A 16,560-nucleotide genomic window follows, 5' to 3' on the forward strand; every position below is an offset into this window, starting at 1 on the left:
AGTAGACACTATAAGCTGTAACGACTACCACTATTAGTTACATTTAAACAAACAAAAAACTGGCTTCATCTATAAATAAAACAATGATTTTAACAAATACCCTAGGCCAGTGCTTCTGAACCTTTTTCTAGTGGCGGAACCCTTTTCAAAAGTTCAACTTTTCCGCGGTACCCCTAATTTTAATTTTACATAAACTGTTTAATTAAATAAATGTTCTTTTTTAAATTTTGAAAGGCTTTGCGGAACCCCTGAGAGGCGTCGCGGAACCCTAGGGTTCCGCGTAACCCAATTTCAGAAGCACTGCCCTAGGCAATGTTCTCAATACAACGTCATAATACCTGTTAGATATAGATACCAAACAAGACCTGTCCTGACAAGTGGCTCGTTGGTCTAGGGGTATGATTCTCGCTTTGGGTGCGAGAGGGTCCGGGTTCAAATCCCGGACGAGCCCTTTTTGACGTCAGTTAAAGGATTATTACATCATAGTATCGTCACAAAGGCTTTATAAACTCCATAAAGGTAATTGATAGTGTGCCCGGCTAGCTCAGTCGGTAGAGCGTTGGACTCTTAATCCAACGGTCGTGGGTTCGAGCCCCACGTTGGGCGCACTCTTTTTACCATTTGGTTACAACCCTAGAATTTATTTTTTATTTGTATAGTGTATTTGTATTAAGGCCGAAAATGTTTTATTTAACTTTTGTTTTTAAAAACTGAACGAAGAAAATAAAAACTAGATAAAGACCTATTTGTTGCAGTCATAGAAAGCTTTGTTAAGAATACAGTTATTCGAATTAATTTTTAGAATCATATTAGCTAAAAAATCTTATTGCTTTTTTATTTTTATTTTATGTCAAAATATTTTAAACAAAAGTGCATTGTCCGGGAATCGAACCCGGGCCTCCCGCGTGGCAGGCGAGAATTCTACCACTGAACCAACAATGCTTGTGGAAGTAAGGGCATTATTACATTTATAAACTCAAAACGCTACTTAGTGATGGTGTCTGCTAACGAAATGCTGCTAAAAGTAGTGATATGTAGTAAAATGAACTTGTTTTATATAAAGTTTAAATATGTACTACATTTTTCAAACCTTAATCCTTTTATAAATATATAAACTTATTGAGTTCAAACTGAAAAAAAAACAATTGATTTAATAGACTGTTTATATTTTAAAAGTTATAAAGCTTTAAACTGTACTTTTAATTTAAAATTGATAGTGTTTTGGTAAAAATTATAAGTTAGCTATGCGTACTACAAAATTTTCTGTGAATATGATAACTCTAATTTTAACTATTGAAAAAACTTTTAATCAAAGTAAAAAGGGACTTTGTGTTTAGTTATTAATTTATTCTGTATTATATTTTACTTAATTTTTTTTAAACAAATTTAAATTTTTAAGTAGTCTTAGTTCAAAGAAAAAAAACTTTATAAAATTAAACTTACACTTAATAACTTTTAGGAGAAGCATTTTATTTTTGAAAATCGAAGTTTTCATCTAATAAGTTTCAAAGTTTACACACAAAATAATTCTGAAAAGAAACATAAATCATGAAAAACTAAACATACAACAATTGTTCGATTTGAAAACCTGAATCAATTCTAGTGCTTTGTTCTAGCACAAAAAATATTTTTAAAATGTTATTAAAGCAATACTATTTATAACTGTTGACTCAAAAGAAGTACAAAATGACAATTTAAAAAAAAAAACTTTACTTTGTTCTACTAGCAAACATTAAATTAATTTTTAATTTACTTTATATTACTTTTCTATTTATAAAAAAACTTTACTGAATTTCACAAAAAAAAAGACGTGTTATTTAAATTGTAAGTAGTGTAAGTGTGAAAAGTAATTGTAAGCTAAGGCATCGTAAAATTATCTGTTTAATATAAATACTAATAAAAATTTTACAAATTAAGCTTGTTTATAAATCAAGCTGCTTTAATGGATAAATGCAGATAAATAAAGAAATTTATAGCACCTATTTAAATAATAATATTTATAAATCAACTAAAATTTTAAACTACATCATGTAATAATGAAATTTTTATCATATTTAATAATTTACCTTAATAAACATGACAAACAATATTAAAAGCAAGCAAACTTTTCAAAAGGTGTGACAGGAGCGGGATTCGAACCCGCGCCTACAATGTAGACTGCGACCTGAACGCAGCGCCTTAGACCACTCGGCCATCCTGCCAGCTGACAATTGACGTGTATATATATATATATATATATATATCAATAAAACAAAAATTTCGTTTTATTTTTATATACAATTGTTTCACTTTTCTGCTAAACAGAACAGATCTTCAGTTTGTTTATTCGTTGTAGAGAGCCTCTCTACTTCAGCATTAGAAGTAGATAAATAAATAAATATATATATATATATAATATTAAGATATATATATATTTAAAATAAGGTTATTGTTTAAACTTGAACACCTTCTACAGAGCCAACTTGGAGTGTTTTCAAATAATTTATTGAAAAAGTACGATAAAGATTTATGAAAAATTAAAGCTTTATGAAACATATGTACCAGTATTTTTAAAATTGTACTTTTCAATAAACTGTATATATATATATATATATATATATATATATAAAGGTTTATTTAAAGATGCAAAACTCAAAGGATTCGAGTTTCGTGACTAATACTCATCAGCTTTAAAACAAGTTTAAAATAAAGCACAAAAAAAAATCAATAATGAAAGTTGATAATAATAATAAATATTTTTAATAATAAAGCCCTTAAGGTGGGCTCAGTGTGAAAAATTTAATTTATTAAGTTAAATAACTTAGTTCTATATATAACCATATATGAATGCATAAATGATCTTTCTTATTGTTGTTTATAATTCTATTATAATAATCAACATTTAACTTATAAAAGTTAATAAAAAACAAAAAAATACTTAATACATTTTAATTTAGCCAGTTGTTTAACTTCAAATTAAAGTAGAACAATTTAATCTTTTTTAAACTTTAGACAAACGGCTTTTCCATTAAGTTTTTTATATAAAGAAACAACTATTTTCATAAAACACAACCTCAAATATCCAATTTTTTAATTCATCTTAATACAATTTATTCCACAATCAGATAATATTTTTCTTGTACATTTTTATTTTTTAAATTAAACGCATTAACTGTCAAACACTTGAAACAAAAAAATATTATTTATTTTCAATCATTGCTAAAAAATAAGCAAACTTTACATATTTAAAAAGATTGGTACAAAATCTATTTTAGCATTATGGTGTAACAAATGTTTAAAATCGCAGCTAAAATCATCAATTTTTAAGAATAAGTATTTTTTTGTCATACTAATTTAACTACTAGCACAAGGTGCTAAAGTAGATATATGTAAATATTTTTGAAAATAATTTGTGGCTTACACAATACAAAAGTTAACACTATTGTGTTACAAACACACAGTGTTTAAATACTTAGTTTAAATTGACTTTAGCTTGTGTTCTTTTCGGTACATGTGAAAAAATTTATTGAAACAAGAGTAACTCAATCAAGCTCGAACTTTAAACTGTATACACAGCTCAGAACTATATTACTAAAGCACAAAATAAACAACTTTAATAGATAATTTAAAACAAAAAAAACTTTATTTTTCAAGCACAAAAAAATCAATGAATACCTACTTTAGTGGAAAATTGTTGTTTAATAATTATTGCTTAAAAAGTTTTTAAATAAATGAAAAAAGGTGCTCCCGGTGAGGCTCGAACTCACAACCTCCGCATTTCTCCGATACTATCATATAAGTACGGCGCGCTAACCGATTGCGCCACGGGAGCTACGCTGAGGAGGGCAAAGTAGAGAATATAAATGTCAAATTTTTTAAGCTCAGTAGTATAGTTAATTCTTAAGCTCAAATTATTCTACCTATAGTTTTAATTACTTTTTACTGATGTAAAACTTAAATTAAACATTTTAAATCTACTGCATATCGAAAAACAAACGAGCATAAAGTTAATTTTATAGGCAAATTTATTATTTTTTCAAAAAACATAAAACTTTAATGTCAATTATTTTCCTTATCTTAAAAGCTATCTAAAAATTTTTTTTATTTAAAAGAACGCACCTTTGTCTTTAATTAAAGAAAAAAAAATTGGTTTGGGATTTGAATAATTTCATGGGGTCCCTCCAAAAATAAAGGTTTTTTTTTCATTATAATTGCCTTCGAACCAAAAATAAATATTTTTTTAATTTTACTTTTTTGATCTCCCTTAGTTTGCATGTTATTTAAACTCTTAAATGGTTATTTTATAATAACGATTTGGCCCCAAAGCAAAATGATGTATATTACACTATCATTTGCCTTGGCCATTTCCTAGATAAAAAATTGATAAAATGAAAAAAAAATTAATAAGAATGTGAATTACAACAAATATAATTAAATTATCTCAGTTTAATTAAATTTGTTGTAACTCACATTCTTATTATTCTTTTTTTTCCTTTTACCATTTTTTTGAAGTATCAGTTATTTTTATACTGCTAACAAAAAGATTTTAAAGATACTATCAGGGTTGCCAAAAAAAATTTGAAAATTTCTTCCAGGTTTTCTGAATTTCTTGAAGGTTTTTAAAGAACAATCTTTTTGTCCATCTTAAGCATAAAAATAAATTTAAGGTAAAAATAGTCTTAAATAGTATAACAACATAGAAAAGATTTATTAAAACTATCTAAAAATGTGTTTCTTGATAAGAAAGTATAATAAATAAAAACTTCTATATATAGGATAGATTTTATATGTCTAATCGAAGCTCTATTACTTTAATTGTAAAAATAGTCTAAAATGCCAGGTCTTTTAGTGATTTTTGCTAAAAATTCGAAGTTTTTCTAGGATTCCAGATTTTTTGGCAACTCTAGATTATTTAATTATTAACATCCACAAAATACTTGGCTCATTGCCTAATAAAGTTGGTAATAGCGAAATGAACCTTAAAATAAATAATGCTGAATCAATGTAAAAAACTACAGTATATGTTAATGTATATATATATATTGTAGTTATAAATATTAAGATATGATATAAAGATAAAATTGTTGTTTAAACAGAAAACTCAAGTAGCTGGTTTACACACCACTTAAGCTTTTTTAAAGAAAATAAAATTAACTTTTTTAGTTTTTTATACAAATAATCTATAGTTTAAAACTTAAATCTATAAAATACTCAAGATAAAACCAAAATTTAAGTACTACCAAGATTCTTTAGGCTAGTTAACTCAAGGTTAAATATTTTTCTGAAGTAGTATTAAATAGAGCATTATAATCTTTCTTATTTTTGTTAATGAAAGTACTTTAAAATATATTTTAAAATAAACCCGTATTTTTTTTAGAGTTAGCTAGGAAAATTCATAATGTTAAAAATTAACATTACGACTTTAACTCAAGCTTTAACAACTGTAAAAGGAGATAGAACTTTTTTTTTGCTTTTTGCAATTTTTTTTTAATTTTCAAAAATTTAATCTCCTAATTTATTATTAATTTTATAAACTGGAATAAACTGATAACTATGATAAAATTTAAATATGTGAGAGAAACTAGTCAGAAACTGGGTAAATTTGAGAACTAAATTTACATTTAATTACTAAATTAACTAACTTTATCAGCGTTAGAATTTAATTTAAAATATTTAATACAATGTGCTTATGATAACTCAGACATGCCACACTTGATAGTAAAATATAACGAAATCTACTAGATTGATCAAAACAAAAACTAAATTTGTACAACTACATTACATCTTTGCTTTTAATCCCTATGGCTTTAAAAGATCTTTTTGGTGTTGAACATTTACTGGTTACTCTTAGATCAAATCAGTTTATTTGAAATCAAATTCATAAAAAGCTTCTCGTAAACTTAATAGAAAATGCAAAACAATATCAAACTGTAAAAAATACTTCTCTAATCCCGATATGGCCTTTTTTGCATTAATTAATGTAATATGTTTTAAATGTTAATACAAGTTTAATGTTTGTCCATTTTAGTAGTGCTTCAAGTAAATTACAAAAGAACTTTTTGCAAAATCAAACTAGCCTAGTTTTTTAGCTGTGAAAAATTTCAACTTTCATGCTTCTAAACTTATCTAAAATAAAATAAAAATGTTTACACTATATAAGTTTATAAAAACAGCGTGTATTTTTAAATAATTTGATTGGCAAATGAATGTAGCATAATGATGTAAGTGTAAAAAAAGCATTGTTTTAAAACTCTTAAACTACAAGAAGCTTTCATGTATGATAACTCTGGTTGGGAGCAAAAAATCAATCTTATTCAACTTAAGGCAGAATTTCCCAATTTTTTTTCAAACTGCCCCCTTTGAAGAAACAAAAAGGCTATTGCCCCCTCCAACAAGACTACCATTTAAAACCCTTAAGACCTTTTTTTTTGCTCTTCATCTGCAACTCAAAAATATCTAGTATAAGTTTTAAAACTTTGAGATCGCCCAAAGTTTTAAAACTGCCCCCCCCCCATTTTTGCCCCTTTACCAATTATTGCCTTATTGCCCCCCAACTTACTAGAATTGCCCCCAGGGGGTGGTACCGCCCACTTTTGGAAATCCTGATTTAATGTAATAATGACAACTGTAAGCAAACTTTTCTTGATAATAATGAAGGGTCATAGGGTAGAGGTGGGCAACTTATTAGTCAACGTGACTTATTCACCTAAAAAGTTGTCTGTGAGCCAGGTATGTTTGAAAAATTGAATTATAAAAACATAAAATGCTCTTTAAAAGCATAAAATCAATGAATTTATTGTTTAAAATGTAACCTGATTTTTGGCCTTACCCCTGTTACTTGGAGACCAAAATTTTTAATTTTAGAATTAATATTGAATTAATTATTAAAAACTTAAAATAACAAGTGTAATATTTTTAAATAAATTTTTTTAATAACTAAGGTGCTAACTAGCTATTTTATCTGTGGTCAACTTTGGTAATAAAAAAAAACTGACCTTGTCCAAAAGATTAACGAAATACTTAAATGCACTCTAATAATATTGTTTAAGTTTTACAAATTTTTGAGAAATAGTCTGTTTTGTAAAATTATTTATATAGAAACTAATGAGAGAATTAAAAAAAAGACTAATTTTAACATTAAGGGCATAGAGGGGTCAATCTTATTTTTTACTAGTTGATCTTACTTTTCAGAACTTTATTTGAGCTATCAGATTTTTTACCTTTAACCGCTTGAAAAAATCATAGTAACTTTTGAAATATGAGTGATCAAAGTCAATGTGCTCAATAGGTTTCTAGTGGGTGGCAAAAACAAAAATCGCATAAAAGAATATTTCACAAGTAATCTATCTTCTCCTGCATTTTTAAACCAATTTTCTTCAAACTTTCACAGAAGTTCCATTACTAATATCTAAATTGATTCAATGCAGAAACTTATCTATTTTTGTAAAAAAAAAGTATATATAAAACATCACATATATTTTTATATATTTTATCAAAAACTATCATTCTTTATTTTTTTCAAATCAGATAATTCAAAGTCTTTTAAACTATAAAAGGAATGTTTCCTTAAAATTTGAGGTCTCTAGCTCGAAAATGAAGGAAAAAATATACTTATAGTGATTTTTTTATTTCCAAGAAATTTGACAATAAATAAATTACCGTCCATATGTTCTATAGAAATTTTTTGTTACAAATACATCTATATATAGATATACATCTTAAAATTCTTGTGTTGTATAAAAACTGACTTATAGTTAATACTTTTAGCTTTGATACAAGAACCAATTTAGTAAAAAAATGTTGGACCACCTCTATGGCCCGACCTTAACTTCAAAAAAAAAGTCTATACTCTTAAAGTGTTTTGTGCTAAGACCTTAAGTTTTTGGATAATTTTTTTTATTAAAATTTTAAATGTAACGTTTATTATGTTATAGTTAATGTTTTTGTAATTATAGAGATTTGTATTTAATATTTTAAATAAGGATAAACAAAAATCCAAAATCACTACTGTTTGTATGTCATAAAAATTAGACTAAAAAAAATTAAAGCAGTTGCTTAAACATGTATATAATATGATTTCAATTAAATAGTCTTTTTTCAAATTTTTAGCTTCCTCCTTTCAAAAAGAACTTAAGTGAAAAGCTATGATCGATTGTATCTCAAAATTTACCTTGGTTTTTTTAAATTAATAAAATGCAACGCGTAGCTTGGTAAAAAACTTGACACTATAGAAATTTTTAAAAGAAACACCTTACCATATTAAGGTCTTAATAATAAATATCACTATGAATAAAATATAAATTCGAGGTAGTACTTTGAATGAAGGCAAAAAAAAACTTTTTTTTTTTAAATTGGCACTCATTTGTAAGCTTTAAAAAAATCAGAACAAAGTATTTAATTGTATTTTTAGGTAAAATAAGCTTAGCTAAAAGTTTCATATGCTAAGGTTTGAAAATGAAATTTCAGTTGTTAATTTTCTCAGATTTTTTAAAACTAACTAAAAATCTACCTATTCATTTATTTGTTGAAAAACTAACCCTAAATGTTATGAAGTATTGCATCATTAAAAAAACTGTATTTTAAATATTCAATAAAAGTGTGCTTAGTGACTAAGTGTAAAAATAATAAATTTATTGCTTTTTTTTTAAGATTAATCTACTCAATACTAAAAATATCTTCAGACTAATAGTTAGTTTTTAAGTGAAATTAGACTAGAAAAGTTTAATTGAGTACAATTGCTTGAAAACCACAGATGATAAACTTTTTAAAAAGCAGTCTTTATTTTTGCTTTACTAGTTTAATTTTGCTATAATTATGTATTGACTTGTATACTGTAATTATGTATATTCCTACTTTGTACCTTTATATCTCAAAAGCTTATTTGAATTTTGAAAGATGTAGAGAGTAAGTCCTAGCTGAAATAAAGATCTTTAAAATAAGATTAACTTATATATCAAGCTCTTACCACCATGGCCTTAACAGCTATTGAACAAAATAATTGATGTTATCATAAAGTAAGATGTTTTACTTAAAACTCAAGTTGCTGTAAAAAACTTAAAATAATCTTGATATTAGCCAAGTACTGTTGTTATCAAATTATTTTTTATTTTTATTTAACTTGAGCTAATGCAAGATTATTTGTTATACATTTTTGACACAACTTTTTATATAATCTATCAAACAACAATCTAAATCTTACAATGAAGTAAAATATAAAGTTGTACTCTTGTGCAGCTGCTTTGTAAGGTTATACTTTACTTTAACTTAAGCTAACGAAAAATTATTAAATTAAATATACACTTTTGATACATTCTATCAGACAATAAACTGAATGTTACTTTATAGAATTAAATAAAACAGATAGTTGTACAGCTGTTTTGCTTGGCAGGTTCAAAATTCAGCAGGTGGTGCTTTAAAGCCAGCAACATATAGATCTGGCCCAGCAACAAAAGCACTGACTTGCAATAATTTTAAGGTCATAGATGGGTCAACCTTGTTTTTTACAAGCTGACCTTATTTTGTAGATTTTTATCTGAGCTGTCAGAAAAATTTCAACCGCTTACACAAACTGGAAGTGAGTAACTTTTGAGATATAAGCAATCAAATTAAGGGACTTCAGTAGGTTTTTATGGAAGGGCAAATAGAAAATGCAAAAAAAGACTACTTCACTAAAAATTTATCTTCTTTTTTTATTTTTTAAGTAATCTTTCTCAAGTTTTCACAGAATTCATACTATTAATATCTAAAAAGATTGAAATTTTTCAACTTTGAGTGAAAAAAATACTAAAAAATCTACTATTTTTTTAATCTAAAATTAATATTTTTTGATATTTACAAAAAACCCAATTTACTAAGTATTTTTAATCATAAAAGAACTTTTTCCTGGAAATTTGAGGTCTTTAGCTCTTTTCTTATAATAAATTGACTCTGAAATTTGAGATATATACGTTTGTATTGGTAACTTTTTACAAAAACATCTTTACCTCAGAAACTAAAAAAAAAATTATTCTATAAAAACTGACTTGTAGTTTAGGAGAGAATGTTTTTTTTTTATTAATGGTCTTAATTGTGTTATTAGTTCACAGTAAAGTTAATAAATAAATTTCATAGCTGTTTTGCTTTTAAAAACTTCTTTGATAACACTTACATTATTTTTTCATAATTACGCAACTTGCAAAGACTATTTAAAGCCAAAAACTTATTCTGATCAATCTTGCCCAACAAGTAGAAAAATTGGCCACCACTATTTAGAGCAATTTTTGTACTTCTCAAAATGATACCACCAAAGTTTTTTTTTAACAGAGAGAAATATGTTGAATTATTTATAGCTATAAATAAATGTTAAGTATTACAAAGAAAGGTAAACTTACAAATGATGTAACATTCTTACCCTGAATACATTTACTGTGGTAAATGGTAAATGTTCAAGTACAAAAAACAATAGCTGAGATAAAACTTATTATTTATGTTACTAAACAAGCATAAACTTTTGTAACAGCTAGATTGTTAATTAATTTAAGTTGTAGTATTTGTAAGTACCAAAAATTATAAACAAATAGATTTTTTCATTGAAACTTTGGCTAATTGAAAGTTTCCATATCATATTTATTTATAGTAAGAAAGAAAAACGAGAGCACTCACAATTAAGGTCTATAGATTGGTGGGGAGAAAGACCTTTTGGTCATAAAGCTGCACACCATTTCTTGTAGCTAATACTTTGAGCTGACTTTAACACAACATTGAATAAAAATTAAAAAAATCTTATAAAAGTTTAACTTAAAACTAAAATTGTAAAAATAGACTTTATTTTGTCTAAATTTAACTAATTAAATAGGTACAGTTATTTTGATTTCAAAACAGCAGAAAATCTATTGAAGTGTTTTTAACAATTTAGATTTTTTGTATATGTGTCAACCACTGAGTTTTTCAATTCAGAGTTTTTAAAGGCAAAATTATCATTAAGACCTCTAGATTTTAAGCCCAAAAAAACATTTAACTTTCTCAAGGCTCTAAAAACAGTTCAGAAAGTTAAATTTTATAATTATCCCTTGTGACAAGGATAAGAGATAATTAATTTTATAACAAAAGCAACAAAAAGTTATACTGACTTGTTAGATTTGGTGAAAAACTTGTCCTCCATGAGTATTTTGTTTTATCATCTTTAGTTTGATTTCTATCATTAAAGAGATTTGATGATTTTGGAAATATGTGTCATTTATAAGTTAATACTAAACATATGCATATTTTAAAATCTGCATAACCAAATTCGAATGGCAGTGCTTCAAATTGTTTTCTTATACTTTTCTAAACTACAACATAGCTTCCAGAATTTAAGTATGACGTAAAACTAGCGGTTGTTGGTTCTATAGCTTAACTAACTAGCAACGTCAAGCTTCAGGTCGGGTCTTAAGAACTATAGTCTAAAAAAATTATAAAACATCTAGACTTATAACAGAACTCGTTTATAATGGCTATACTTTAAAAATAAAAACAAGCAAAAATAGCTAAACGTATTTTGTTTTAAGAATTATGGAATCAAGCATATCCATCATTAAAAAAAAAAGATGGAAATTTTTGACTCATTATAAAAAAATAAGTGAGCTATTTTCTGCGGATTTAAAAAAAAACATCTAAATTGGTTTTAAAATAACTAAAAACAGTTTAATGTATTTTTTTAAAGCTTTGATTATTTAATAATTTCTGAAACTAGAGCCAACAAATTGCTTTCTTTTATATTACATTTTATACTTACTAGATATTCTAATAGACAAAATACTTACGAATGCGCATAAATTAAGTTACAAATAAGTACATTTATATAAATTTTTTAAGCTAAAAGTGGTCTTACTGGATTTAAATAATAAAATAGTTTCTTTTATAATATGGTAGTTATATAGATTAGAAACATTTTTCAATTGTGTATTATTACATAACGATACAAATAGTAAGTAATTTTGTGATAATAACAACAAAAATATTAATACAACGAAAATATGTTTCGTTAAAATAACAAGGTTTTAAGTTAAATACAGTTTTCAGGTATTTTTTGAACAAACCTTACTTTACAAGTTGTTTTTAATCTATTTGATAATTTTTAAGACAGAACTCAAAAAAAAAAAGTCTACTAAAAATGTAAAAGTTAGTATTAGTCTCAGTATTTATCTAAATTTTTTTAAATAAATCAGACAATTTAATTTAGGCTGGTAATTGAATACTTTGCTTTTTTTGCAGCTGAAAAACCGAGGAATACAAAACTCTGTAGTAGCTTATGTTAGCATAGTATTTGAATAAAAGTCTAGTTTTAATTGAATATTTCCCACACATAAGTACATCATAATTGAATAAATTACAATTTTTTTATTTATTCCCATCTCATAGAATTCTTTAAAATTCTTAATGTGCTATTCTTTTTTTAAATTTAAAAATATTTGCATAATAAAAAATAAAAGATGGATAGGAATCATTAAAAAACAAATGTCTCAGTTTTTTACAAAACACGAACATTGAAAGGATCATTTGTTTATTAATCAAACATTATCTGTTATTATAGCATATATATTTGAATTATTTTATTCTATTCTATTACTATTCTATTTGAATAAGAATTATTAATGCTTATTTAATAAACAAAAGATCTTTTCATGTTAGTTTTGTGTAAAAGACTGAGACAGTGGTTTTTTAATAGTTCCTAACCGTTTTATATTTTATTTTGTCAAATTTTCAAAAACTGTCCAGTTTTCAAAATCAAAAGTGGCAAACTGTTTTCATTCCATCATTTTAAATAAAAATAACTTTCGTAAAATTTTAAGTATTTAAAATCATGTTAAACATAAACTGTACTAGATTGATAACTTATTCCGAAAAAACGTCTTTGCTAAATATAAGTTTTATTTAAATACGAGCTTGTCGAACTAAAATTTTAGTAATTTTCAATTAATTGTTTTAAGGCATTTCATGCTTGATTTTTTTTAAAGTTTTAAAAGTAAACAGTTTTGGGGATTAGTTTATACATAATTTAAAAAATGTACAACTTTTTAATAAACAGTTTTAAAGACTAAAAAATACTACAAAAGACTTTTATGAGTTGTTTAAAAACGTTTATTCATCAAGTAGAATAAAAAACAACGTTAAGTCATAATTTAATACAGTCAAAACTGAAAACAAACCAAATACAAATAAAAACTGTAAACTATTTTATACAACTTGTTTCATTTTGTTAAGTTGAAAAAAATATATCTAACTTACTGTAGTAAAGGTTTAGCAAATCCTAAAAATGTCTCTTTTTTAATTTTTTTCAAACCCAGCTAAGTAAAATTAATGATTTACCAGTTTTTATATAAAGTTAGTTATACTTACTAATTATTTTTGGCATGCTATGTTAGCGAACCAAAGCAGAAAAGAATCAGAGCTTTCTGAAGGTGGGATATAAGTAAACCAGCGAGAAAGCTAAGAACAAGATCAGACTTCGGCGAACCAAATTATAACGAACTAGTTCTGCTTTAATGCTCTTTTTATAAAGATGGTTTTCAAAAATTTAAAGATTTTATTCGTGTTAGTAAGAAATTTCAACGATATAAAGAAAATTAAGTATTTCTAACTTTCTTTAAAGTTTCTACTTGTAATACTTCTTCGGCTAGCACTAAAGATTTTGCTCTTACCAACTTAATATTCAGTAAACGAAGAAAATAATAGTTAAGAAAGTTATTCATTGTAATTCATATAAAACTGACTTTTTTTTATTGAGTAATTATGCTTTAACACTTAGTTTAACTTTTTCAGTTTTCAAAATTTTGAAGAATTGTTAGTAGTAGGTTAAACTTTCACGTAAACGTTTTAGTTATGGGTTAGGAAATTTCACTAGTACAATATTTCTATTAGTTTTATAAATTTTGAAAACATTGATGTTATAAGCTTTAGATAATTAACTCAATCTACAAGCGAAACATTGTATATGAACAAAAGCTTTCAAAAAAATATTTTATTTTCTTCGCAGAACTTAAAACTTTACTTGTTTGTAAAACAACTAGAATCATAGCAATATTTTAACTATTCTAATTTATTAGAGTAGTCTAATCGTTAAATAACAATTTGTTTTTCCACACCTAACTGTTTTAAAACATATTTCAACTGTATATCTTTAAAGAAGCCTAATAAAAGTGAGCACTGTAAGTTCATTGGACCTTATAATTAATTAGAAAATTGTTTGATTTATAAATATGTGTAAGAAATAAAGAACTTTTGATTGAGAAATTCAAGTATAAACTACATAAATATCAAAACAATAAATATCTTTTCAAACAAATACTTAAAGAACTGAAAAATTATGTAAAATCCTGATGTTTGTTTACAAATAATTTTCAAATACATTTATATTAATTACACACAAAAATAACTCACCAACTGTTAGATTATACATTACTGTTAAGTTTTCTTTATAGATTACTGTTTTTTTGTAGAGTTAGTATTAAAGTATAATTTTTTAACATTATAGTACAAAGTTGTATTTTTTAAAGAGTTAAAATGCTGTTCAAATAAATGGCCAAAAATAGTTTAAATTTATAAGTATTTAAATTTCATTTATTAAAAGAAGGAAGCTCTATACATAATTTTATTGTTTAAACTTCGTTGTACATTTTAGAAAATCAGGTATAATTTTGGCTAACTCTAATTAAGTTTAGTAAAGAAAGTTTGACACATCTATTTCTAAAGTTTGAATAAGTTTTGTATCATACATATAAATCACTATAAGTTACAACACTAATTTGCAATCAAATAATTTGAATGTGTTTTAATAACCTATAAACTAAAAAAAAACAAAAATTTGAAATAAATACAGAAAAATTTATAAACAAGATAATTAAGACTTTAACCTTAATTAAAAAACAATCAATATCCAAAATTCGATAAACCAAACCAAATTTAAGAGACTATTAAATAATTTATGATAAAAAGTAAAATAGCAAATTTAAGCATTAAAAACATTAAAGATTATAAAAAACATAATAAAAATTTACCAAAACTTTAACAAATCTAATAAACTAAATAATTAAAGTTTGAGATTAGTTGATTAATAACCAAAAGTGAAACAAAATTAGTATAAAAATTGAATCAAATATACATAAAAAAGAGTTGTGAGCTTCTTTTAGTTCCTTGTCTTAATTTGAAGTTCTTTTTTCTTTTTCTTTCTAAAATTATAAACTTGGATAATGAAATAAATCATGGTTAACTATTTGCTCCAATCTTAAATAAAAAATAGATAATTAATCGCTTTCCAATGACTACTTATATACATAATATTGGCAACGTACGGTCCGCGACGTGCTTTTTGGCTTGAAACTTCTTATGCGAAACAAGTAAAAATGAATCTTTTTGTGGTGAACACTCTTATACGTGTTCTCAGTTCGATATTCGGTTCACAGAATTTAAATAATAGTTTCAATACATTATTTCCCCTAAAAAATTGTTTTTTAGTTTTTGTAGTGCAATTTCAAGTTGCGGTCCGCGAAAGACTTTTGTTAAAAGTCTGGCCCGTCGACTATAAAAGTTGTCTACCTTGAAATATACTTTACTGTGCCACAATATTATACTAATTGAAATAAAAATAAAAGTTAGTTTTTTAAAACTGCAGTTCAAGTTTAATAATTGTTTTACAAAGTTATGCAAGTTAACTTTGCACACCTAATTATTAAACTAAAAAGCGTATGTTCTATTAATAGCATAACAAATATTATTTTTAATTTAAAATGGGGGCAAGCAACATTTTCAGTCGACGGGCCTGTATCACAAGAATAAGCTTTTGGCGGCGGTCAAAAAACAAAACTTACAACAAAAATCAAAAATATCTCTTAAAAGAAAATTGTATTAAACAAGCACTACTGTATACAGCATGTACCAAAAATTAGGGAGCTGCTAATTTGCACGAGTGTACAAAATTGCACGAGTGCACAAAATTGCACGAAGATTTTATTACACGAAGACACGTTTGCACGAGCAGACAGTTTTGCACAGAGACATTTTTACTCGGTTTATTTTTATTTTTTAGTTTTTTTTTACTATCACTGTTACCCCTAACCCTTACCCTTGATCAGTAACTATTTATTTTATTTTTTAGTTTTATTTTATCTGTATTTTTCTACTCTCATGCGAAATTAACCCTTAGTGCAAAATCGTCTTCGTGCAAAATTGTGCCCTCGTGCAATTTTGTGCACTCGTGCAATTTTGTCTTCGTGCAATTTAGACCCGTTCCCTATAAAAATACGTTAATTTCAAAATGATTTAAAAAAGTTCAAGCTTTTTTATTTTGACCACATTTTTAAGCTAAAAAGTACGTTGCTGGATATTTCTGCTGGTGGAGCTGAAGCAGTCTGTTTTTCATAAGTCGCTTACGCATAGTTTATATAATTTTAATAACCACTAGCTTATAACGATTTAAAAACATCTAGTGATTATTAAAAATTTAGCAGCCTTAAATATTTTACAGAGTACCTAAAAGTACTTTAAAATATTTTTTTTAATACAAACACATTTGTGTTACAAAAAAAAGTGTTAAAAAACAAACTGAGTTAAGGTTTGAGGTTTTGT

The 16,560-nt window shown here is 25.5% G+C and overlaps 5 non-coding genes across 5 annotated transcripts; 2 read left to right on the forward strand and 3 right to left on the reverse strand.

Moving 5' to 3' along the window:
- Nucleotides 1-379: 379 nt before the first annotated feature.
- On the forward strand, nt 380-451 carry Trnap-ugg (transfer RNA proline (anticodon UGG)). The gene has a single exon. It is a non-coding gene; the product is annotated as a tRNA-Pro (tRNA).
- An 82-nt stretch (nt 452-533) lies between these two features.
- Trnak-cuu (transfer RNA lysine (anticodon CUU)) lies at nt 534-606 on the forward strand. The gene has a single exon. It is a non-coding gene; the product is annotated as a tRNA-Lys (tRNA).
- A 265-nt stretch (nt 607-871) lies between these two features.
- Nucleotides 872-942, reverse strand: Trnag-gcc (transfer RNA glycine (anticodon GCC)). Its single transcript has one exon. It is a non-coding gene; the product is annotated as a tRNA-Gly (tRNA).
- A 1,176-nt stretch (nt 943-2,118) lies between these two features.
- On the reverse strand, nt 2,119-2,201 carry Trnal-cag (transfer RNA leucine (anticodon CAG)). The gene has a single exon. It is a non-coding gene; the product is annotated as a tRNA-Leu (tRNA).
- Nucleotides 2,202-3,721: 1,520 nt separating this feature from the next.
- On the reverse strand, nt 3,722-3,811 carry Trnai-uau (transfer RNA isoleucine (anticodon UAU)). Its single transcript is given in 2 exon segments — nt 3,722-3,757; nt 3,774-3,811. It is a non-coding gene; the product is annotated as a tRNA-Ile (tRNA).
- Between the last annotated feature and the right edge of the window lie 12,749 nt (nt 3,812-16,560).

Source organism: Thalia democratica, unplaced genomic scaffold, assembly GCF_965202585.1.
Source record: "Thalia democratica unplaced genomic scaffold, ktThaDemo2.hap1.1 HAP1_SCAFFOLD_139, whole genome shotgun sequence".
Taxonomy (NCBI): domain Eukaryota; kingdom Metazoa; phylum Chordata; class Thaliacea; order Salpida; family Salpidae; genus Thalia; species Thalia democratica.